General features: G+C 43.3%; 1 protein-coding gene across 4 annotated transcripts in view; it reads right to left on the bottom strand.

The window, feature by feature from the left end:
• Positions 1–24,994, bottom strand: part of COP1 (COP1 E3 ubiquitin ligase) — a 287,714-nt gene that overhangs the window by 9,711 nt on the left and 253,009 nt on the right. The gene's annotated exons all lie outside the window — the stretch shown is intronic.

Below are 24,994 nucleotides of genomic sequence, written 5' to 3'. Positions count from 1 at the left end.
TTATCTTAATTCATTCTATGCCTGCTGTGTGCAGCAGCCCCCCTAAGCCCCCTAATATTTAACTGAGCCCCATCTCTGGCCAGTAATGTCCACGTGTGTCTCGGCCACCTGGGACTCTCCTTCCTGATTGGCTGAGACACAGCAGCAGCGCCATTGGCTCCTGCTACTGTCAAAGTCCGTTAGCCAATCAGGGGTGAGGGGGCTCGTCCAAACTGCAGCTCTGTGTCTGAATAGACACGCTGAGCTGCAGCTTGGCTTGGGTGCCCACATAGCAAGCTGCTTGCTGTGAGAGCACTCAGGAAGGATGGGCCAGGAGCACAGAGGGGCCCAAGAATAATAGGAGGATCTGGGCTGCTCTGTGCAAATCCACTGCAACAGAGCAGGCAAGTATAACATGTTTGTTATATATTATATAAAAAAGAAAAAAAATGAGACTTCGCAATCACTTTAAAATCTGCAGATTCAGTTTAACACATTATAAAATCCAAATCACTGATATGGAACTGTAAAATCTGGATAAACCTTTAAAAACATTACAGTATAATAGAAAGCCTCTCAACTGCAAGCAAATGTGCAGTTCTCTACGTGATCATAACCACAAGCAGGTACATTGAAAATTTATGTAATTCCACATACATATGTACCTAGCAGCAAAAGGTCCGGGAGTACTTGCACTACCACCCTCTCCCCCGGACTGCTTCTATCGCCAGAGATAAAATCACATTAAGTTACCAAGGACACTGCAACTTCCCATCACAGCAGACAGTTTCATTACACTATAGACAGCGTTTGCCTGGGTAGGTCACTCACTGATCATCACACATGGGAAATGTTCCACTTTCTGCATTGAATGAATCCTAGTAATTTCTCACAAAGGCACAAATACCCAGGATTTCTATCAGCGCAAGCCGAAATCCCAGCAATCATGTCTTCCCCTTCATTACACACAGTAGCATTGATCTAGCAAAATCTTTTAGCCTTGCTGCAGTTTGATCTTTCTTGTGATCATAAAAGCATCGACAACCTGAAAAGACCATTTAATCTATTTAATAAGTGGGTAAAATTCATGCCAAAACAGCCCCTAATTACAGCTAAAGCATTTTATTTAATTTAAAAGACCTTCCTATTAATATACAAGTAACTTCAAAATGAATGGTGGGTTGTATGGGTCGGGCAATCACCATTAAAGCTGAACTGCAGGAAAACCACTGAATACACAGCTGAAATAATATTGTATAGAGAAGGCTGCGCTGCTCTTTTAATTTGTGATCATGCTCTGTTTGGTTGGAGAATCATCACTCATCCCTACAAACTCTAGGTTGGTTTTTGGTATTTTTTTTTTCACCACAGCCATGCTCTCTTGTGCCACCCTTATTTGGTTTTCCCATAGGGTGTCTTGGTCCCCCCCCCTTCCACTACTCCAGTGTCAGAAACCGAGCAGCGGTCACCATTTGGAGACACTATGTTTTATCAAGTTCCAAGCTGGTTTTATAGGGTTCTGTTGTTGGAGGAGGCATATTCCTGAAGACATGAAAGCATTCACAAAATGCATCGTTACAAGATGCATTCCTCTCTCATATTGCAATCTTGGTTATGTAAAGCATATACTTGAAAATATACCAGGTTGATGTACAGTTTATATTGTGTGTAACCCATTGGCTTGATATGAAAATTTTTAAGTGTACTTTATACATGTGTCCAATAAATTGAGTTTATGAGTTTTGTATTATGCCTCATTTAAAGTCCCATGGGCGCATATTGGTTGTGTGTATGTTATATATGGGGATGGAGGCTTGATACGTTAGGCACCTGGTCAAAGTTCTCTTTATATACAAGGCTGCTCTGCGCAAACCATCTTAACAGCTTGATGGGACAATACAAGCCAGCGCTCTCCTTAGAACTCAACCATGTGGCTTTATTTACAACTTCAGCATACAAGCAATATTTATCAATTGATGTGTTCTGGATTTAGACTTGGTTACACTATAACTTGCATGTGAATCCCACAGGAGCTGTACCATATGTGCAATTCACATACAGTTCGTCACGGTGTGATTTGAGCCTATTCATTTTGAATGGGCTCAAATCGCACCAAAAAAGTGCAGGAACCTTTTTTGGAGGCGCATCACAACCACGTGTTCATTTTGTACCATGCAATCCGGTTCAGGCAAACCACATTGCATTTATGATGTATTTGGGGTGTCGCTAATGTATTGAGAGCCACAGCAGATTGCAAACACAGTGCGATTGAAAAGAAATCGCTGCATTTCCCACACTGCATATGTGTGAACCTAGACTTAAATCGAAATCCCGGAAAAACATGTAATATATTGCATTTTTACCAGTCTTTCCCCCCCCCCCCCCCAAGCATTTCAGATCTGGTGATCCTGCCAGTAATGCATCCTGTCATAGGGTGTCGTAGCCCAGGAGTATAGTACACCTTTCCCTCGTATCCATAACACAGGGAAATAGGTTTTGTAGGCCACAAAGAAAGCTGGAAAGAATTGCAACAGGGGAAAGAGCAGCAATCCAGATTTCCAGTGTGCTGCCATCACAGGGAGGTTTAGCACTGGCTTCAATACTAGCATAAGAAAAATACATGCTTTACTTCTTAGGCAGCTTGACTTCAGCACAACAAAAAAAGTCCAGGAGGTTCCTACACCCCTGGTAGAATGAGCCCTCACCCTAAAAAGTGAAGAGCTTTAGGCTTTAGACCGTAGGCCTAAATGACCAATTGACAGACCCAGACCTGCCCCTTCTAGGGTCCTTTTGGTAAAACATAAAAGGAGTCTGATCCTCGGATATCCGTAGATCTAGACAAATAAACCTTGACTACCCAGACAACGTCCGGGGAATGCAGTAGTCTCTCTTCACTGAACGAGGCTGAGAGAGGAAAAAAGGCGGCAAAATAATGTCCCGATTTAAATGAAAGGCTGACACCACTTTTGGCAAAAAGGATGGAACAGGACGTAACACGACCCTGTCGTGGTGATGGATCAAGTATGGTTCCCTGCACGAAAGGGTTGCCAACTGACACCCTTCTAGCCAAGGTGATGGCCATCAGGAAGGCTAGCTTGCGCAACAGCAAGTCTAATGGAATTTCCTTGATAGGTTGTACTCAAAGCCAATCCGATTTCCACAGCTGACTGTAGAAAAAGAATTCTCCCAATCATGTATACGTATTTCCGAGGATGCCATTTTCTGGCTTCACACAAGCAATTTAAGTCTTCCAGACCTTATTATAGATCTGCCTAGTTACATAGTAGGCGAGGTTGAAAAAAGACGCAAGTTCAACCTATGTGTGTGATTACGTCAGTATTACATTGTAGATGATGTTGGAATGAAATTTAGTAGTTTTAGGACTGCAAGCAATTTGCAGCATGCGTTTGCAAATGTGTGTTAAGTGTTGGACAGGTTAATTTGCTTGGTAAACAGACTGGTTGATTCTGGGATTTCTCCAAACCATCACCACTTCTTGAAACTGTAGAGCATCATACACAGTTTACATGCGGTCTTGATTTCAGCATTCTCATACCAGTGCTAGCTGTGGTTCCAGACATCTTTAAGGGTCTTGGGGAGACCAATTTCCCTGTGCTGGTTAAGACTGCTTTTTATTAATAGCTGGTAAGCAGGCTACTTACTCACTTGGGTGTGGCGTTGGATGCACATTCTCTGGAGGATATTTCACGACTTTTTAATAAATTGTCACCATTATTTCACACGGATGGATGGATGTCTGTTTTTTTCTTTATTCATGGACTGAATTTTTCACTGGGACTCATGTTGTTCTTTCAATAACGCTGCAATCACCAATATAAATATATATATATATATATATATATATATATATATATATATATATATATATATATATATATATAAAAACATTGTATATCCCTGTATGTTGTGGTCGTTCAGGTGCTTATCGAATAGTTTTTCAAAACTATCGATGCTCCCCACTGAGACAGTCTGTGGAAGGGAATTCAACATTCTTGCTGCTCTTACAGTAAAGAACCATCTACGTAGTTTAAGGTTAAACCTTTTTTTCTAATTTTAATGAGTGGCCATGTGTCTTGTTAAACTCCCTTCCGTGAAAAAGTTTTATCCCTATTGGGGGTCACCAGTACGGTAATTTATAAATTGAAATCATATCCCCTCTAAAGCGTCTCTTCTCCAGAGAGAATAAGTTCAGTACTCAAAACCTTTCCTCGTAACTAATATCCTTCAGACCCTTTATTAGCTTTGTTGCCCTTCTTTGTACTCGCTGTACTTTGTATTTCCAGTACATCCTTCCTGAGGACTGGTGCCCAGAACTGGACAGCATACTCTAGGTGCGGCCGGACCAGAGTCTTGTAGAGCGGGACAATTATTTTATCTCTGGAGTTGGTCCCCTTTTTAGTGCATGCCAATATTCTGTTTGCTTTGTTAGCAGCTTGGCATTGCATGCCATTTCTTAGCATATCATCTGATGCGACCCCCCAGGCAACGCTGTATCCTGGCCTAGGACAAGGCCCAGGCCAGCACCGAAAGTGTCCCCACTGGCTTGCGCTAAACTGTCAGTGTAGCACCAGTCATACGCGGCGGACTGGGCTGAGAGGCAAATTAGTCACGTTCCCCCATAAAGCGGGCCTCAATGCTTCCGGTATGCGGGGGGCTGGCATTCTGCAACTGTGGGGCTTGGGTGGGCACTTCTAATTTTGACTGTCCTCTCATCCAGGACCACAAACCTTCCTCACTGTGCTATATGTTTTCTGCTTCACCATTGCCATGGTTATATCTGCTTAGTCCTCTCCATAAAATCATCAGTAATGTGTGCTTAAAGTAGAACTATATGCAACACTTTTCATTCACATTCACTAGGGTAGATACCACTGGTCCAGACATGCCATGGTCCTTCAAAACCCTGGCTTCAATAGCCATGCCGTCAAATTTAGAGACTGTAAATTGGGGAGGAATATAGGACCTTGAGATAGTAGATGGGGTGACGTGGAAGCATCCATGGCACGTCTATTGTCAATCTCATGGAACCAGGTATTTTTGGGCCAGGCTGGTGCCACCAGAATGACTGGAACCCCCTCTCTCCGAATCCTGCGCAACAAATGTGGAAGGAGAGGATCGCAGGGAAAGCATAAACCAGGGAGTACTCCATGGAACTACCAGAGCATCTGCTCAAATTGCCAGAGGATCCCTTGTTTGGGACACAAAGTGCTGTAGCTTGTTGTTGAACCTGGATGCCAATAGGTCAACTTCTGGCCATCCCCAAAGCTGGCAAATTCCCTGGAACACCCCTGGGTGTAGGGACCATTCACCCAGGCAGATCTGCTGGGGGCTGAGATAATCTGAATTCCAGTTCTCTACTCCCGGGATATGGACTGCTGAACGACACCTGGTACTGCGTTGGTGGTTTCTATAGGCAATTGCAGTGGCATTGTCTGAAGTTCCACCATCCAGGACCGTAGGGCCAGACTTACTGCCCATAACTCCAGGACATTTATGAATAGGATCTGTTCTTGACCATTTCCCCTGAGCTGCGAGCTCCTCTAGGGTCTCTCCCCAGCCTGAGAGACTGGCATCTGTAGTTAGTGGTCTCCAAGTTACTGGGAGAAAGGCTCTTCCCTTTTGAAGGTTCTGATCCTGAAACCATCAGTTTAGGCTTAAGCGTGCCCGAGTAGATAACATTGGATAATCCAGGGCTTGTCCTCTCCTGTTCCAAGCCAACAAGATGTCTTGTTGTAAAGGCCTGGAATGGAACTGGGCATAAGGCACTGACTCGAAAGAGGACACCATCCTTCCTAGCAGACTCATACAGAGCCGAATGGAGGGTTGTCTGCTGCCCCTTATCTGAGGCACCCGATCCTTATGGGTGGCAAAAAATACCCTTGCTTGGACTGTATCTAGGATCAGACCTAAATACTTGAGACTTTGAGCTGGTCTCCAGGCTGACTTTTCGGTATTTATGATCCAGCCTAAGCTTTCCAAATACCACACTGTGGCGGTTATGCTCTGTTCTAGAGCCTTTAGGGAGTGATCTCCTAACCATTCCTCACTCTATACACAAAAACAAAAAAAATTGTTCTAGTTGAGCTTTAAGAAATTGGTCAAAATGAATTCTTTGAAGTGACAAAAGGTATACAGCATCAGTTTTTTTTTTTTTTACGGGTCCAGAAATTGGTGACTGAGAATCGTTCAAGTTTCTGCATAGAAAAAGTAAAATAGTAAAACTGGTTGATAAAAAACCCTGTATTTGCCTGTGATCAGTAATATTTTTTTGTATCTGGGCCAAAGCTCTTGTTCACTAATGTTAGTAATGAGTAAATCTTTGTTAAATCTTCCTATATGTACTGTATCTCTTCTACAGTTTTATTGTATTTACTCCAGCCTGTATATGGGCTGCCTGCATTTTACATGTCATACGTACCTGCTCTGTGTAATGGTTTTGCACCGAGCAGCCCTCATCAGGGGCATTCCATACATTAGAGGCACCACCAACCGCCACTGGCCCAGAACCACCTTTTCTGGGGTCCTCCTATGGCGCTCCTGGCTCTTCCTCTTCAGAGAGTGCCCCCATAGGAAGCCACTTCCTCTGGTGGTACTCATGCGGGTTTGCTCCCGAGCTGCCTTGTCTGTGTCCATAGACGGGGGGGCTCTGCTTGGCACTCAGTTCCCTTGCCACACAAATTTTACAGCCAATGGCTCTCACTGCTATCAATCTGTACAGTGAGGGGGCACATAGCTGGATCAAGATCAGGTAAGTATGGGGGGGCTGGCTGTACACATGCAGTACAGAAGGTTTTCTTTTTACTTTAATGTTTAGAATGGGAATGTAGGAGGCAAAGGTTAACAGACTTCCCCTTTGTTTAGATATACAGAATAAAGGTGCTGAATAGAGTGATAGTGGAGTTAAGAAAATCGGTATATGCAGCTGGGGAGCTCTCTAAAGCAGACATGTAGCTTTGTCCTGAATGAGCAAAATCATGGGTTTTCTTAAGCCTCAGCCACATCATAAAGCAATGACAGAGTCATGCACAGATAAAACACGATAGTAGGGCTTTGAAAGAAGACTAAAAGGATGGTTGGAAACATAATGGTAAATTTCACAAGCAGCTTTTGTATTACCGTCAAAGAAACTAGAGACTCAATGTGGAACTATGCACAGCCATCTTTAAACTTACTTTGGGCCAGCTTGGTCACATGTAAATATTAATTTGTTACATTAAGTCTCGGTTCATACTGGGGCAAACTAGCCACCTGACAAGTCATGCTCCATTCAGTCCAATGCAACCATTCTAATCGTAACGACTCAAGTCGCTCCGACTTACAAAAAAGGTTCCTTTACTACTTGGGGGTGACTTCGTAGTGGCTTGCATCGACTTCTTTTACAGAAGTTGCTTGCAAGCCGCGCTCAAGTTGCGCTGTATGGGGCGGCTTCAGAGTCAGGTGACTTTGAAGTGGCCTCAATGTGAACGGACGGGGATACTGAGATTCCATGCAGTAGCCTGTACTACAGTCAACGCTGTCCTGTTCCAGGTGCTACTAAGACACACCACTTGTACAATGAACACGGGGATCCGCTCAATCCTGTACCTCTACCATTTAGCAAACATCTTGTATATTTTTTTTTAATTCTCAGATTGAACAAGGTGGTTATGGCGATATCATTCACCCCTCTCCTCTGCTTCATCCAATCAGAGAACACCCTGTATTCATAAAAAAGCACTGACTGTTTTTTCATCATCCCCAGAGGCTCTTCAGATGTGGGGACGGGGGGGGGGGGGGGGGGTAAGGAGTTATCTTCTAAAAAGAACACATGTCAAAAAAGTGTGGGGGGGGGGGAGAGATTTCCTTTCACTTTCCTTAATTCCTTGTTCCTAAGACACAAAAGAAAGTCTCTTGATAGAATCACAGACAGCAAAAGATAACCCTGAATGAGAATCTTACCTAACCCACTTTATTCAAAAGCTAAAGTTTGGGCTGGAGTTTTACTTCAAATGGTTAATATGAGATGCAGTTTGCTTAGCAACGGTATAAAATGTATGACAATCTGTGGCACACATCCAGACAGACAATCAGGCATGAAAAAAAGAAAAAAATTCCTGACAATTTCCAAAGTCTTGACCTAGTCACCAACCATTTTAAGAACATCTGTTGCACATAAGCTATAAAAGCAAACTGCTGGTGTGAAAGCAGGAAGATTGAATGGTAATTTATCTCATTTCCATCATGCCCCCTTCACCCCCCCCCCCCCCACTCCCTCATTCACTTAACTCGATTGACTAATACACAGATTTGTATTGAATGCAATCTGTGAAAATTCACTAGCACATAGTATATATGGGGGGAGTAATAACACATAACCGGTTTGTGGCTCTAATCAAGTAAAACATATTTAGAAATACACGTCTAACCCAATACTCATCTGTACTGTAATGGGTGGTGATGTGTCTCAGTTTGAGTATGCTGTACACCCTAAAATCGAAGACTAAAATATGAGGAACTCCCGGGGTACAACAAGAACACCAAGAGAGGTGTATAGGCAGCTTACTTGTATAGCTTTGGGGAGCATGGTCCCCTTTAATAGAAGGGATGTGTGAGCCGATTTATGTTGCTGAAAGTCAAGCATACATAAGGGCTCGAGTCCCTCCCACCGAATGGTAAGGATCATTCTGAGGCCCTGGCATACTCTTGACTCTGAAAGATTACCGTTTTCATTGTTATTGTAATATTGTGCTGCTTCAGACGGTAGGCTGTAAAAGGCATAGAGCTGAGGAGAGCACTGTGGCTTTGTAATTGAAATTGCAAGAGGAGACTAAAGAGCTAATAAAAAAAAAAAAAAAAAAAAAAAAGTAAAAACAAAGGCCAACAATATTAATGGACTGAATCACTGGGAGATCATTAAGAGGTTATATGTTTGCATGTAAATGCAATATGCTAGGCAGTGCAGCTCTTAACCACATAGATGCTGCAGACATTTGCTTAAGTTTAGTCAAAAAAAAAAAACCAGCAGGATGTCTTTGCATTGTCCAGACTTCTGCAGTGGGAATAAAGCAGCATGACTGAGGTTAGAATAACAGTGACATGATATGGTGTCATAAAAGGGTTGAAGGCCTTGCCTGTGTTAAATCAAGCTATTAGCATAAAATGATAGAGCACCGTTAGCTCTTTCATTTACAGGCTTTAGATATGTATTGTAAAAACAACAAAACACCTCACAATGCAAGCAGAAAAACAAAAACATTTGTGGGTTGCTTGCTTTTCCTGCCAAATCAGGAGAGACGTGTACACATTCTCTATGCCAGAACTCGGTAATCCCAAGCAACATTACATTTTTCAAATTGAAATCAAAAGGTTTCAATTATTCTGCTGGACCATGGGCTCATGTCCAGATGAGAGGAAATAAGTGGTCAAAGATGTCTTAAAGTGATTGTAAACGATCACCTTGTAAAACAACCCATTTCGTTTAAAATAGAAATGAAAGGCAAACCATTTTTGTATAGGTATAAATCATTATAAATATTCTTTTACACTTTTTTATAAGTGATCACAACAGCATGTAACCCGGATTGTTTTTGCTTCTAAACACATTTTATTGACATATTTTATTGAGACTGGATGGCGTCAGTGATCTGCTGATCGCTGGTGCAAGGCTTTCCAGGTTCTCAAAACAAAAAATAATGCAATTTTTTTTACCTGCAAAAAATGTGCATTTATTTTCTGTACCTTTAAGCTTTGGCAATAAAACCTGGAAGCCAATTGGTTTCTATGCAGAAGTGAGCCTGATTTTGTATATCAAATGTTTTCTGGCAGTTTGTGTCCCAGTACAATGGTTCATTCACACTTGGGTCCATGGTACAAACCCAAAGACACTGAAATCTCAGCAATATGTCCCTTAGGCAGGCCATACACGGAGCAAATTTCTTTCCTGCAATTAGTCAGTGCTGACAGGGGAATCAGCAATGGTCTTCTCCAGGAGGGGAGGCAGGGGAAGGCATCCCTGCCGGGAGAAGACAGTGATTAGACACTATAGCAGCCACTAGCAATAATCTGAAACAGAATCCAGCAGGCTGGTTCTACTTAAGTTGATCAAATGATTGACCAAGTCTTGCTGAACCAGCCGAGATTCAAATCTTGTATGGCCAGCCTAAAGCCTCGTACACACAATGCGATTGTTGGCAGGGGATTGTCTGTTGACAGACTGTTGTCCTAAAATCTGACCGTTAGTACGCTCCTTTTGACAATTGTTGTCCAACTTTCGACCAACAAATGTTGGATGACATACTAGTAAATTTTCGGCAGATACTGGTCTGTTGTCCGATTTTCGTATGGTCAGTACACAAGTCCGTCACATAAAAGTTGAAAGTACAAACACGCATGCTCGGAATCAATGCTCAAACACAAAATTAGCAGAAAGGGTGTAGTTGAAATACCTTGTAGTAGGTCACTAAGTTGTGTTAAGTTTGCACGAAAATTGTGTACCGTTTAGTATGCAAGACAAGATCCAGGCACAAGCTCTTAGGACAAAAATCTGACATTCGGTTGGCTAACAATTGGATTGTGTGTACGAGGCTTTTTGTGCTGACAGCTTGACTCCCAGTACCAAGGTGCACTAACATCTGGGGACAGACAGCTGAGACACATTTATAATAAAATGGGTACCTTGCATCTTATTATAAGGGTAAGCTCACATCAACAGCTATAAACCCTGAGGGCCCTAAACATTCCTGGAGACATTCAGAAAGATACAAATGCGATTTCCCTGAAACACGAGGTGAGGTGAACTCGATTTTTCCTTGCAATTCATATTCATATAGCAATGGGTGTCATGTTTGCCCAGGATAGTGAACCTGATTATGCCAGAACTCGGTAATCCCATGCAACATTCCATTATCTCAGGTCGATGGAAATTGCTTTGTGTGCTCTACATGGAGGAGAGCATGGGTTTCATTTCCTTAAAATGTTGCGTTTGACAGGTTGCTTTATGGGATCTGCTCAGGAAAACGCCAGAATAAAATGGAAATATATGGGCCTTGAAAGACATTTATTGAATTAACGTTTCAGCATTCTACAACAATGACCCAGAACAGAAAAGCAGCTGCTTTCTCGTAAAACAGGTTGTGCCTCCCAAGTCAACTTAAGGCCAAAAAGATTTTAAAGGAAAAGGATTACATTTGTCAGTGAAACTATTAGCTGATCTCACCAGTAGAAAATATTGCACAGCTCCTACACCCAGTAGCTATCAGAGCCTGCAAATTAATTGCACTGATGTTTGAATATATTATGAATACAGCGCGATAAACAAAAACACAAAATTACTTTAGAAGGTAAAAAAAAAAAAAAATAGATGACACCACACTAAAAATCAGATTCAAGAGCAAAATATGTAAATATAATGAAATTACTAACTACGTTCTAGGCAATGGCATTTAAATGTCAAGCAATAAGAGAAATATTCTTTGACATAGCAAGTCTCCTAAATCCACTGCTCACTGCTTTTACATGTATAAAAAAAACCTCAGGAGGGGGAAAAAACAAAAAAAACACAACATATTACAGTGGGTATTAAAATAGATTATACAGAAAACTCAATTGGTGCCAATTTGGTTAAGCTGAAGCCATGTGAAATGCCACACAATACAAGATGGGATCTGTGCCATTACAGACTATGGCACTGGTCTCATGTCTACACAAAAGTAACTGAACAAGCAACTGAAAGATCTCAGCAGTGTCTCAAATTGATGTGCACCTAAAATGACATGTAAAGCGGTGTACAAGGACCGCTGCAGGGCTTCGATCTAAGGTATGTAATTCATAATGAGCTAGAGTGCTATGAATACTAGCTCATTATGCCTTTGTCTTGCAGGTTTTTTTTTCCTTACATTTTCCATACTGAAAAGCAAAATATGTTTAACATCTTTACTTCTGAGCATAAAAGATTAATATGTACAAAAGCACTCTATACATTCTCTTTACTGCATTGATATATGAAGGTACCTGTAAAACCTGCTCTGGTGGTGGTATTAACTGAGGTTTAGAAGCTTACCAAGGACAGAAATGTAAAGTGTTACGGAAACCCAGGACCCTAAATTCACTATATCTGGTCTCCCACAGTACAGAACACGGAAATGCAATTATTTTAGTAGCTGGGGTGCCGACATCGCGGGCTCCCTGGACAGGTAAGTGTCCATATATTAGAAGTCAGCACCTGAAGTATTTGCCGCTGCTGACTTAACTTATTTATTCCCTGGCGGGACTCTTTAACCACTTCCCACCCGGCCAATGCATATATACGGCCGGGTGGGAGCCGTCTACTCCTGATAGGCCGTTCAGGAACGTCCTTCAGGAGTAGCGGGATCGCGTGCGCTCGCGCAGCGGCGTGATCCCGATGTGCTCGTGTCACCCGGACACGGCACATCTCAGATCGGCAGGAGGGCTCTGTGATTGGCCCTCCTGATCACATGACGGCCGTGTCCAATCACGGCCGTCATGTGATGTAAACAAACAGCCGGTTGCTAGGCAATCGGCTCTCCTCTCCTCACACGGAAGTCACCGCTGAGGAGAGGAGAGCAGAACGCTGCAGCCGGCTGATGATCAGTGAGTATGGGCTGCTTTTTACAGCTTTTTACTCACTGATCATCAGTGTAGTGTAAACACACAACACACCACACAGTACAAACACAGTCCCCACAACACACATGTCCCCAAATAATAAAAACATGTCCCCCACATATGTCCCACTAAAATCACATGTCCCAATGATTATCTGCACACATATGTACGTGATCACCTGCACACATATGTACATGATCATTTGCGTACATATGTCCGTGATCACACAAACCAATTATTATACACTTAACGGAATTTTTTTTACCAAAAACATGTAGCAGAATACATTTTGGCTAAAATTTATGACAAAATTTGATTTTATTGGATTTCTTTTCAAATAGAAAAAAGAAACTATTGTTTTTTTTCCAAATTTCCGCTATTTTTGCGCTTATATCGCAAAAAAAAAAAAAAAAACGGAGTCGTGAATAAATAACACCAAAATAAAGCTCTATTTGTGCGAACAAAATAACAATTTCATTTGGGTACAGTGTAGCATGACCGCGCAATTGTCACTGAAAGCGCTAGAGCGCTGAAAGCTGAAAATTGGGCTGGGAAGGAAGGGGGTGAAAGTGCCCTGTATTGTAGTGGTTAATGAGTGTTTCCCCCCACAAAAGTGTAGTTTGAGATTAGGGTTAACAATAAAACCTTGCTAGAAAACAGATGACTTGAGGTAGAATGACACTGTTCCAAGCTTGACTCAAATAGTTTGTTTACGGTTTAGAATATTGTAAATTCTAATATAAAGGTTATTATATTCTTAAGAGTTTGGGGGCTGGATGATCATTCTTTTAATACAATGATCAAAAGCAGGAAAACAGACAGACACTTAGAAAAACACAAATACTTAAATAATAGAAAGGAAATACAGAAGTTTACAAGCAACATGCAAGACAGGCAAGAACAATTATCTAATTGGGTGCAATACATTTCTGAGTCAGGCTAAGGCCATAAGCTGATAATCAACTACAAAACTGTCTTGCATAGTACATCTGCTTTTTCTGTGAACATGCAAGTCATTATGGAACGGTCTAGCCTTAAGCATCTTTAGCTGTTTTAGTATGAACCTCCTGCCAATCCACAGTGCTTGTAATATGCATCACCACACTGCCAGCTAATTCACCTGCAGTCTGCATCTCACTGTGCAGCTCTGCCCAGAAAGCTTAGAAATTAAACATGCCTTGGGCAGGTCTCATTATTACTTTAGCTCTCTCTGCTTGAACTGCCTGGGAGCTGGAATAGCCTCTGCCTGTATTCTGCTGAATGCTGACAGTTCAAAGCATAGAAACATCGCACATCTAAAAAATAATCCTGTTCTACGGCCCTTTAGTAACACAGGCATATCATCATTAAATATAAACTTAACCTAGAGAGCCAAATAGTCTAATCTATGTGGCCTTTATAAATGACCTTGGTGATTTTACCTTTCATCTTCAAGCACAATCTGGTGTAAAAATCATCTCAGAATTAGATGCAGACAAGACAGAAGGCAATGACTGGAAGGTCCTTTAGGGCTAAGAAGGCATAACATGGAACGACCTCTGAATTTCTCATTACACACTGGTTGCTCTCCTGGATTGTTGGCGCATGACAAACTTTCCAGGAGAACTTGAGAGCCATGTGAAAGATTAACTATATCACAGCCAGGACAAGGATCCCCACCTTCACAATATACTGCACTGAGATGTGGCTAGAATGGGGTAAAATCTACTAACTTGACAACGGAAAAGGAGGGCCAGAAATATCACCAGCTAAGTGTGTAATGGCTTTTATGCGTTTGTCTACTGCAGTGGCAGCTGAAGTTTTAGGATGGGGGGCGCCAGACCCCACCCTTCCTTTGTTACCCTCCCACTTGCCATAAGCCCCACCCCTTATAATCCACCCACTCCATCCCTTCTATTCCACCCATAGTGTCAGGAGTATCCCAGCCCAAGCACCACAGGACAGGAGTATTAAGCATACATCTCAGCCGCATCCAGCCCGCGCAGACCAGGCATACATCCCAGCCGCGCAGACCAGGCATACATCCCAGCCGCGCAGACCAGGCATACATCCCAGCCGCGCAGACCAGGCATACATCCCAGCCGCGCAGACCAGGCATACATCCCAGCCGCGCAGACCAGGCATACATCCCAGCCGCGCAGACCAGGCATACCTCTCAGCCGCGCAGACCAGGCATACCTCTCAGCCGCGCAGACCGGGCATACCTCTCAGCCGCGCAGACCGGGCATACCTCTCAGCCGCGCAGACCAGGCATACCTCTCAGCCGCGCAGACCAGGCATACCTCTCAGCCGCGCAGACCAGGCATACCTCTCAGCCGCGCAGACCAGGCATACCTCTCAGCCGCGCAGACCAGGCATACCTCTCAGCCGCGCAGACCAGGCATACCTCTCAGCCACGCAGACCAGGCATACCTCTCAGCCACGCAGACCAGGCATACCTCTCAGCCACGCAGACCAGGCATACATCTATACATGATCTGTATGATCTTGTATACAGCTAGCTATGTACACTCAACTTCCTCCATCATTACTGACTGCATATATAAATCATCTGTCCTGTATACAGCTATATATAAAGAAACAGGACAGATGATGTATATCTGCAGTCAGTGAGGGAGGATCCCTATATACAGTAAGGAAGAAGGTGGGCGTATATAGCTTTATACATTACAGGACAGTTGTACTCACAATTTGTGACAATTATATAGTGTAACATAGTCAGTACATGGCATGGCAGAAATCCCCAAAATAATGTATTGCAAAGCCGCCAGCAAGACATGATGTGGCACACTCACTGGCACCGATACCCTGATGCTCCAGTCATAATACACCCATCATCGTTATCCCCATATTATACACCCATTATCACTATCCTTATCCCCATATCATACGCCCATTGTCATCACACTGTTCATCATTGTATAATACACCCATCATTATTAAAACGCCCATCATCACTATCCTCCTCCTCATTGTACAATACACTCGTCCTCTTCCTCACCCTTGTAGAAGGCACCCATCATTGCCCTCACCCTTGTAGAAGGCACCCATCATGGCCCTCACCCTTGTAGAAGGCACCCATCATGGCCCTCACCCTTGTAGAAGGCACCCATCATGACCCTCACCCTTGTAGAAGGCACCCGTCCACGCTATCCTCATCATTGTAGAATACACCCATTGTTAGCATCATCCTTATTGTATAATACACCCATCATTGTCATCATCCTCATTGCATAATACACCTGTCATCATCCTCATTGCATAATATACCTGTCATTATCCTAATTGCATAATATACCCATCGTCATCATCATCTGTATAATACGCCCATCATCATCCTCATCCTTGTAATACACCCATCATTGCTATCCTCCTCATTGTAAAATACACCCGTCATCATCCTCATCCTTGTAATACACCTGGGTGTCAACAAACAGTTGAATTCTAAATTCCAAATGCTAAAATAGTGGATGCTTCTAATCTAGATGCATGGAGCACCAGCCCTGGTTTTATGATACAATCCTGCTCCTTTAGCCTAGTTTCACACTGATGAGATGCAGGAACCAGCGTGATTCCAGCGCCGGTTCCCACATTGCATCTCTCCTACAGGCATTTCACAATGCCCTCTGCGAACCTCCGTGGGTGTCATTACAATGTTAATGACACCCCTAGATCATTTTACAGATCACAGTGCGAACTGTGAACTGATTTCAGTGTGTGTGTGTGTGTGTGTGTGTGTGTGTGTGTGTGTGTGTGTGTGTGTGTGTGTGTGTGTGTGTGTGTGTGTGTGTGTGTGTGTGTGTCCCACACTTTTTTTCCCCCGCAAATCTACAACTGTATGGCTGAACTTGCATCTCACAGACCTCGCATATGATGTGCATCACATGCCATGTCTTAGATCACAGTAGTCTGAACCTCGGCTCATACCCTACTTCTAAGTAGGTAATAAAAGAACCCAACAAAAATTCAGGGAACTAAAGGGCTAACACCTCCTCACCTGATAACAGAACATTCGCTGCACACTCGGGCTCAGTCTTGGAGCCCTTTCACACCGAGCCGCGGGAGTTGTCAGCGGTAAAGGTTTTAGCGGTGTGCTATTCGGCCGTTGACGGGGTGGTTTTAAGCCCCCACTAGCGGCCAAAAAGGGGTTAAATCCGGCCGCAAAATGCCGGTAAATCGGTGGTATTTTTAGTGCCGCTTTAGCATCGCTATTCAGCCACTGGCAGGGCGGTTTTAACCCCCTGCTAGTGGCCGAAAAGGGGTTAAGTCTGCCCGGAAAATGCCTTTGGAGTGGTGTTTTTCTGCCGGTATCGCCACTCCGGAGTTCACCACATTTTGTGACACCCTGCCAGCGCACCGCTCCAGTGTGAAAGCAGCCACTTTTTTCAGGCTATACAGGTGCTATATTTAGCACCTGAAAAATGCTGGCAATGTGAAAAGGGTCTCATTTACTGCTGGGACAATATAACTAACTGGATACAAGTTCAACAAACAGTGAGATAGCAGCACTCCAATAGGCAACCTGTCACTGGGGAAGATCAGCATCTCTCCAGCAATAAATAAGGCTGAGCCTAGTGTGCAGCGAGCTGTTATGTGAGTGAAAGATTTACTTCCCCCTCCATTTGCTTGTTGGTACTGAGAGGAAAAGCCGCTCCAACTCCAAGTTGGTCCCTGCATCTATACAGAGCTGCTTCTCTTCCGTCCATGCCTTGTTACTGCCCTGCATAAGGGCTTACCTCTGCCATTACGGAGCCGCGCTGGCAATCTCAGTCCATCAATTCATCTCCACTTCACACTGCAGTGACCTAACAAACCAGAAATGACGCGGGTGTGCTGAAAAAAGTACCGCCCACTGTTCTCTGATCCCTGCTTATTAACCACTTTCAGACCGGACCATTTTGCTGGTAAATGACCAGAGGTCTTTTTACACTTTGGCACTGCGCTGCTTTAACTGGTAATTGCGCGGTCATGCAATGTTGTACCCAAACAAAATTTGCGTCCTTTTCTTCCCACAAATAGAGCTTTCTTTTGATGGTATTTGATTGCCTCTGCGATTTTTATTTTTTGCGATATAAACGTAAAAAGACCGCAAATTTTGAAAAAAAATGATATTTTCTACTTTTTGTTATTAGAAAAATCCAATAAACTCAATTTTAGTCATACATTTAGGCCAAAATGTATTCAGCCACATGTCTTTGGTAAAAAAAAAGTCAATAATTGTATATTTATTGGTTTGCGCAAAAGTTGTCACATCTACAAACTAAGGTACGTTTTCTGGAATTTACGCAGCTTTTAGTTTACGACTGCCTATCTCATTTCTTGAGGTGCTAAAATGGCAGGGCAGTACAAAACCCCCCCAAATGACCCCATTTTGGAAAGTAGACCCCCTAAGGAAATTGATAAGAGGCATGTTGAGCCCATTGAATATTTTATTTTTTTGCCTCAAGCGATTGAATAATGACAAAAAAAAAAATTTTTTTTTTTTTTTTACACAAAGTTGTCACTAAATGATATATTGCTCACACATGCTATGGGCGTATGTGAAATGACACCCCAAAATAAATTCTGCTGCTTCTCCTGAGTACGGGGATACCACATATGTGGGACTTTTTGGGAGCCTAGCCGCGTACGGGGCCCCGAAAACCAAGCACCGCCTTCAGGCTTTCTAAGGGCGTAAATTTTTGAGTTCACTTCTCACTACCTATTACAGTTTTGAAGGCCATAAAATGCCAAGATGGCACAAAACCCCCACAAATGACCCCATTTTAGAAAGTAGACACCCCAAGCTATTTGCTGAGAGGCATGTTGAGTCCATGGAATATTTTATATTTTGCCACAAGTTGCGGGAAAATTACAAACTTTTTTTTTTTTTTTTCACAAAGTTGTCACTTAATGATATATTGCTCACGCATGCCATGGGCATATGTGAAATGACACCCCAAAATAAATTCTGCTGCTTCTCCTGAGTACGGGGATACCACATATGTGGGACTTTTTGGGAGCCTAGCCGCGTACGGGGCCCCGAAAACCAAGCACCGCCTTCAGGCTTTCTAAGGGCGTTACAGTTTTGAAGGCCATAAAATGCCAAGATGGCACAAACCCCCCCCAAATGACCCCATTTTGGAAAGTAGACACCCCTAAATTTAGGGGTACACTAGTGAGACTAGGTAATAAATGGCGGGTGCCCTGAAACTATAAAAAAATAACTAACCAACCAGCGTCACCTGTAACAGTTATATGGTGATCACTGGTGAAAGGGTTAACTAGGGGGCAATTAGGGGGCTTTATGCGGTAGTATATGGGGGTCCCTGGCGCTATAAAAAGCTGCAGCGAACCTAAATACCTACCTGCCTAACTAGCGTCACCTGTGACACTAATACAGAGATCAGAAAAACGATCGCTTATTAGGCTGGGTTCACACTGGAGCGATGCGGGAACGCCACGAATGCGCGGCGGGTTCCCGCATCGCATGCCTCCCGGCGGCAGTTCACACTGCCCTATGCGAACTGCTGGGAGTGTCAGTGAAATGTTACTGACACCCCCAGATCAGTTCGCATATCGCAGTGCGATCTGCAAACTCGGATCGCATGGTGTGAACACCCATGCGATCCGATTCTGCTGCGGGCCAAAAAAAGGGTCCCGTGCGAATTTGCGGCGGGTGCGGCGAATGGCTGAACTCGAATCGCACAGAGATCGGATGTGATTTGCACTGCAGTGCGGTGCGAATCACATCCGTTCTCATAAACCGCTGCAATGTGAACCCAGCCTTAGTGACACTGGCGACGGGGGGTGATCACGGGGTTAAACCTTTATTGGGGGGGTTAGGGGGGTACCTTAGAACTAAAGGGGGCTAACCCTAACTGCCCTAACAGTTATTAGTCACAAATGACACCCGCCGGGTGATCAGGGGGTTAAACCTTTATTAGGTAATAAATGGCGGGTGCCCTGAAACTATAAAAAAATAACTAACCAACCAGCGTCACCTGTAACAGTTATATGGTGATCACTGGTGAAAGGGTTAACTAGGGGGCAATCAGGGGGCTTTATGCGGTAGTATATGGGGGTCCCTGGCGCTATAAAAAGCTGCAGCGAACCTAAATACCTACCTGCCTAACTAGCGTCACCTGTGACACTAATACGGCGATCAGAAAAATGATCGCTTATTAGGCTGGGTTCACACTGGAGCGATGCGGAAACGCCGCGAATCCGCGGCGGGTTCCCGCATCGCATGCCTCCCGGCGGCAGTTCACACTGCCCTATGCGAACTGCTGGGAGTGTCAGTGAAATGTTACTGACACCCCCAGATCAGTTCGCATATCGCAGTGCGATCTGCAAACTCGGATCGCATGGTGTGAACACCCATGCGATCCGATTCTGCTGCGGGCCAAAAAAAGGGTCCCGTGCGAATTTGCGGCGGGTGCGGCGAATGGCTGAACTCGAATCGCACAGAGATCGGATGTGATTTGCACTGCAGTGCGGTGCGAATCACATTCGTTCTCATAAACCGCTGCAATGTGAACCCAGCCTTAGTGACACTGGCGACGGGGGGTGATCACGGGGTTAAACCTTTATTGGGGGGGTTAGGGGGGTACATTAGAACTAAAGGGGGCTAACCCTAACTGCCCTAACAGTTATTACAGTCACAAATGACACCAATGCAAAAAAAAATAAAAAAATGACATTGGTGTCACTGTGACTGGGGGGCAGGGGTAATTGGGGGGGTGATCGGGGGGGTAAAGGGGGGGTGTGAGTGTGCCTGGCATGTTCTACTGTGTGTGTAGAGTGTTGGTGCAACTCACCGATCCGCTCTCCTCCGTGTCGGAACGAAAAATACCGACACGGAGGAGAGAATACATCACTTCCTCTCCTGTGTTTACATTACAGGAGAGGAAGTGATGTCACCGGGGATTTCTATTCGTCGGGAGCGATCGCGAGGGGGTGGCCATGAATGAATGGCCGCCCCCTCGTCCCGGATCGCTCCCGGACGAAAACCGACCGCCGCAGGCACCGGGCGGGGGCCCGATCGGGCCCCCGACCCGCGGGAGGCAAGGGACATACATGTATGTCCTTATGCCTGCCCGTGCCATTCTACCGACGTACATCGGCGTGCGGCGGTCGGCAACTGGTTAAAATACAGGAAGTGAGGACAGAAACAAATCAGGGTAGAGTGGGAGCATTTGCGGGTGCATCGTTTACGTCCTGAACAGGGGCGCTTTTTATTATTTTTTGACAGCTTGTGTGTGTGTGTGGGGGGGAGGGCAGCACCCGTGTGCCCCGTATGGACGTGCCACCACTGGTCTACTATCCCCTCTGTGCTCCGCAGCTCGTCACTAAAGGGGAAAAACTGCCAGGTTTTTCTTTCATACCAGCTTTTCTAAATATGCGGAAGAGGATTACTTTTGTGAGCAGGTGTTAAAGTGGAACTTCACCCAAAAGGGGAAGTTCCTTTCTTCCTCTTTCACATTTGACACTTTTTTTTTGGGGGGGAGTTCAGCCCCCCCCCCGGCCTTCTGGGACACATCACAGGTCTGAGATGACTGTGGGACCATTCACAAGGTGCTGCGCAGCTCGTGCAAACAGTGGGAAGCTGGCTGAGACACCCCAAGGCTTAATGCCTGCTTTCCCTTAGTTAAGATGCTGATGCCTGGACCCAACGTTGATTGATGAATCAGCTCGGGTGAAGACAACATTGGATCCTGAGGCAGTGTCCAGTATTTGAGGCTGTTTACTTTAAAAAAAAAATGGGGGGGGGGGGGAAGAGACTGCAGCTCCTCTTTAAAAACACTGACTTGTGTGAATCTCTTTTTTTTTTTTTTTTATTAACAAGATTACTGCTTCTGCTCACAGCACAGTTCTGGGTCATTTAAATCAGCTCCAGTGTTTCCTTGTAGTCATATTGCTCTGTAAAATCAAATGCTCTGTTAACAGCTATAAGAGCGGTTTATAAGGTTATAGACTTTCCCTTAATTGCAAGGTGTGCAGTATTAAGACATCTGTGCAGCTCGTCTTTGTCCTTACTTACTCCTGTATCACACTCTGAGGAACTCAGCAGTTGGTGATGATCCTGTATGCATTCTCACCCTCAAATGACTTATATTGGGTAAAACCTTGTGCAATGGGACCTTAAAATCTGCACTGCTTAGGCTGCACATTGAGGGGAAGTTTTAGGTTAGTAGAAAGTGTTATGTGGCAATCCATCATAGCAGGAAGCCCAGTAAGTACATATCTTGAGAAATGATCACTTACCAATGTTTTAAATGTTGGCATCGCAGGGTTAGACTTGCCCTTTCAGGGTGCGCTGCATGTGTTGCATCACAGCGCAGTACATAATGCCCTGGTACAACACACACAAGCAAATTACAATCATCAGCACCTGCACTTCTCATTTCTATAAGCTTTTTATACAAGCCAGTCTGTCACCTCGCTTAAGAGGAAAAGGAAAGGTACAATTTGACATTCAAATATAACAAAGGAGTGCATTACTGAGCTGGATCATACATGAAATAATTACAGTTTGGACTTTACTAAATGTGTCCCAGTGTTCCCTTTCACGTCTTGATAACAAGTTACATTTACATCCTATACCTTAGAATGTGTCATGCTTGCTCTAAGACCGTGTTCCTCAACCTTTTTCCAGTAGGGGAGCACTTAAAAAGTATTTTCAGTCTTCAGGCTCCCCAGTCCAAGGCTTGGTTCACGTTACTGCATCACGGAACACGCACAAAATCGCACTCGCTCCTGACAGACAAATGCTCTGCCATCAATTCTTAATGGTACCACACACAGGATTAAATAACATATACACACAGAGACATGCACACACGTGTACACACAGACAGACAGGCAGACACTCGCATGCACACTTCATACCCTCTGGTAACTGTCAATCCCTTCACTGGCTTCCCCTACCCCACCTTGTAAAATTCAAAATGCAAGGTCTATTAGACCCCCAATCTCTCCATTAAGAGGACTTGTCACACCCCGTGCTGTCACAAGGGCTATTGTTCACCCCTTGTGATAGCAATAAAGTTAATACAAAAAAATGAAAGATAGTGTAAAAAATAGTTTTGGATAAAATAAATTCAAAATTTAAAGCCCCCGTCATACTTATGCGCAAATCTCAAAACGCATATGTAAACGGTGATTGCGCCACACGTGTAACGTATTGTCGCCAGCGCAAGAGCAATAATTCTACTGCAAGACCTCCTCTAACACTAAACTGGTAACCTGTAAATGTTTTTTTAAAGAGGCACCTATGGAGAATTTTAAGTAATGTCGTTTGGTGCGATTCCACAGGCATACACAATTTTAAAGCGTGACATGTTGTCACGTATCTATTACTTGGCGTAACATCATCATTTATGCGTGCAATAAAATTTAGTTTGAAAAACTGCTGAGCAAATACCATGCGACATACAAAAAAAATTGCTATATATATATATATATATATATATATATATATATAAATAAATGTTTAGGTTTTTTTACATGTAGCAGAGAAGTGGCAGAATTGGACCGGTTGGCAGCTGGTTAAATAATTAAAAATGTTATTTAATTTATGAAACTTATCAAGCAAAATGTAATTTAAGTCACAAACAAAAAAAACAAAAAACAGCATTCTGGTTATGGACAAGGCTTGAAAGCAGCTTTAGGAAAATTCTTCTTAAAACTTATTTCAGACTTGCTGGCAAATTTATTTTCACATTGGCTTTCTTTCTGGGCCACTAGAAATCAAGTTTTGCCCAACCAGCATGGACATCACAAAGTGCAAAGATCATGCTGTTCTTCTCCGATTGCTTCAGTGGAGTGCATAACAGTAACACGGTACATTCTGTAGGCCAATTATGACTAGTTGGTAACAAATTCTGATGTAATTTACTTATGACAAAAATACCAAATTATCTTACCATTGTGTAATGGTCATTTAGCTACCTTTAACACCCATTATTTGTGGATGCATTCTGTACAGATTTCTTTTTTGTTTTTTTAAATTGTACAAAAGGTCGATCCTATTCTTTAATGTTATCAATTTAAAAACAGGTAATTATACATTGCTACTTCAAGCAGCTGTTGAATTGGATAATAGGCTCCAGGAACACTAACTGCACAAAAATCAGAAAAGGTACTTTTTAGCATGTGTTCTGCCTGTAAGAACTGAAAGCGTGATCTCCAATTTATCCAGTTGTCGCGAGATAGCTATACATCTGTCTCAGTAGCTTTGGCAGAGAGTGACTGGATCCAAATGAAATCTTGCAGACTGTAGAAAACTTTATACGAAAACTTGTGCAGATCACCACATAGGTAAAAAAAAAAAAAAAAATCATAATATGACCAGCTTTAGCAATATACAATACATATGTTCAAGATGGAGGCAAAAGGCCTACTGAAGAGAGGGTGGGACTAACTATACAGAGCATCTCCTACTTAGGGTGCAGTGTCGGAACAAAAGATTAAATTCAAAAGAAGCAATGCATGTGTAACACAGTAGCATGAAACATGCTAAAAGTGACTTCTGCTACTATTCAACAAATAAGAAAAGTTGCTGCAGCCCAGAGGGCAGATTTTTTATTTTTTTTAAATATAGTGTTCAATGAACCAGACCAGAATCCAGGAATTTTACAGCACTTATTCGCCACCTACATTGTGCGATATAATTTTGTGTGAAGAAATCAAAGTAGGTGTCCCTGGATTTTTGGTGACAACTGTAAACATTTTGATTTCCCCATCACTCTGCTCGGGTAACTAGGACAAAATGGAGAGGGAGAACCTTCTAAGCCAGAACATGGGGGAAAAACAAAACAAAAACCTGAAAGGTGTTTTAAGCCTTCCACACACTATCCATACTTTTAAATAAAAACAGTTCTGGCTTTAAATATGGCTGAATCTTAAACAGTGGTGTACTACAAAAAGAAGCTTTAATGTGCATTGTGTTGGTTAAAAATCATTTGGCCTTAATGACAAAGTAAATGCCTTACATATAGATGTTATTAGCCTACAGCAGGTGATAAAGAGAATTCACCATGGGTGACAAACGTTCCCTATGTGCCACGCTTTCTACTTATACCTCCTCCCTTTGAGGTTTACATCCGAAGAGGAGCAATAAATGCTGAAACCAACACAGGCAGCTAAAGATAACATCTTTATAAGCTTGAGAAATACTTTGTGGAGGTGAAGTTTGTTTGCAAAGATGGAAAGGCGGTAGCCACGAGGATGAGATTCTAAAGTAATAGAAACAGACCCCTGTAGCGTGTTAGGCCTAAACCCCTTGAGGACAAACAAAACAAATATAAACTCGAGATTCTTCTAACTAGATAAATGATCTCCTTCAAGGTATTAATCATTTTTCATCTTCAAGACTGTTCTTCGCAAAGCAAATGTCTCAATTTGAGTA

The sequence above is a fragment of the Lithobates pipiens genome, unplaced genomic scaffold (genome assembly GCF_037356315.1).
Source record: "Lithobates pipiens isolate NorthernLeopardFrog02 unplaced genomic scaffold, aLitPip1_a1.2 Scaffold_23, whole genome shotgun sequence".
In the NCBI taxonomy this organism is placed as follows: Eukaryota; Metazoa; Chordata; class Amphibia; order Anura; family Ranidae; genus Lithobates; species Lithobates pipiens.
Note: the sequence above shows the minus strand (reverse complement) of the source record. Positions and strands in the feature narration are given on the sequence as shown.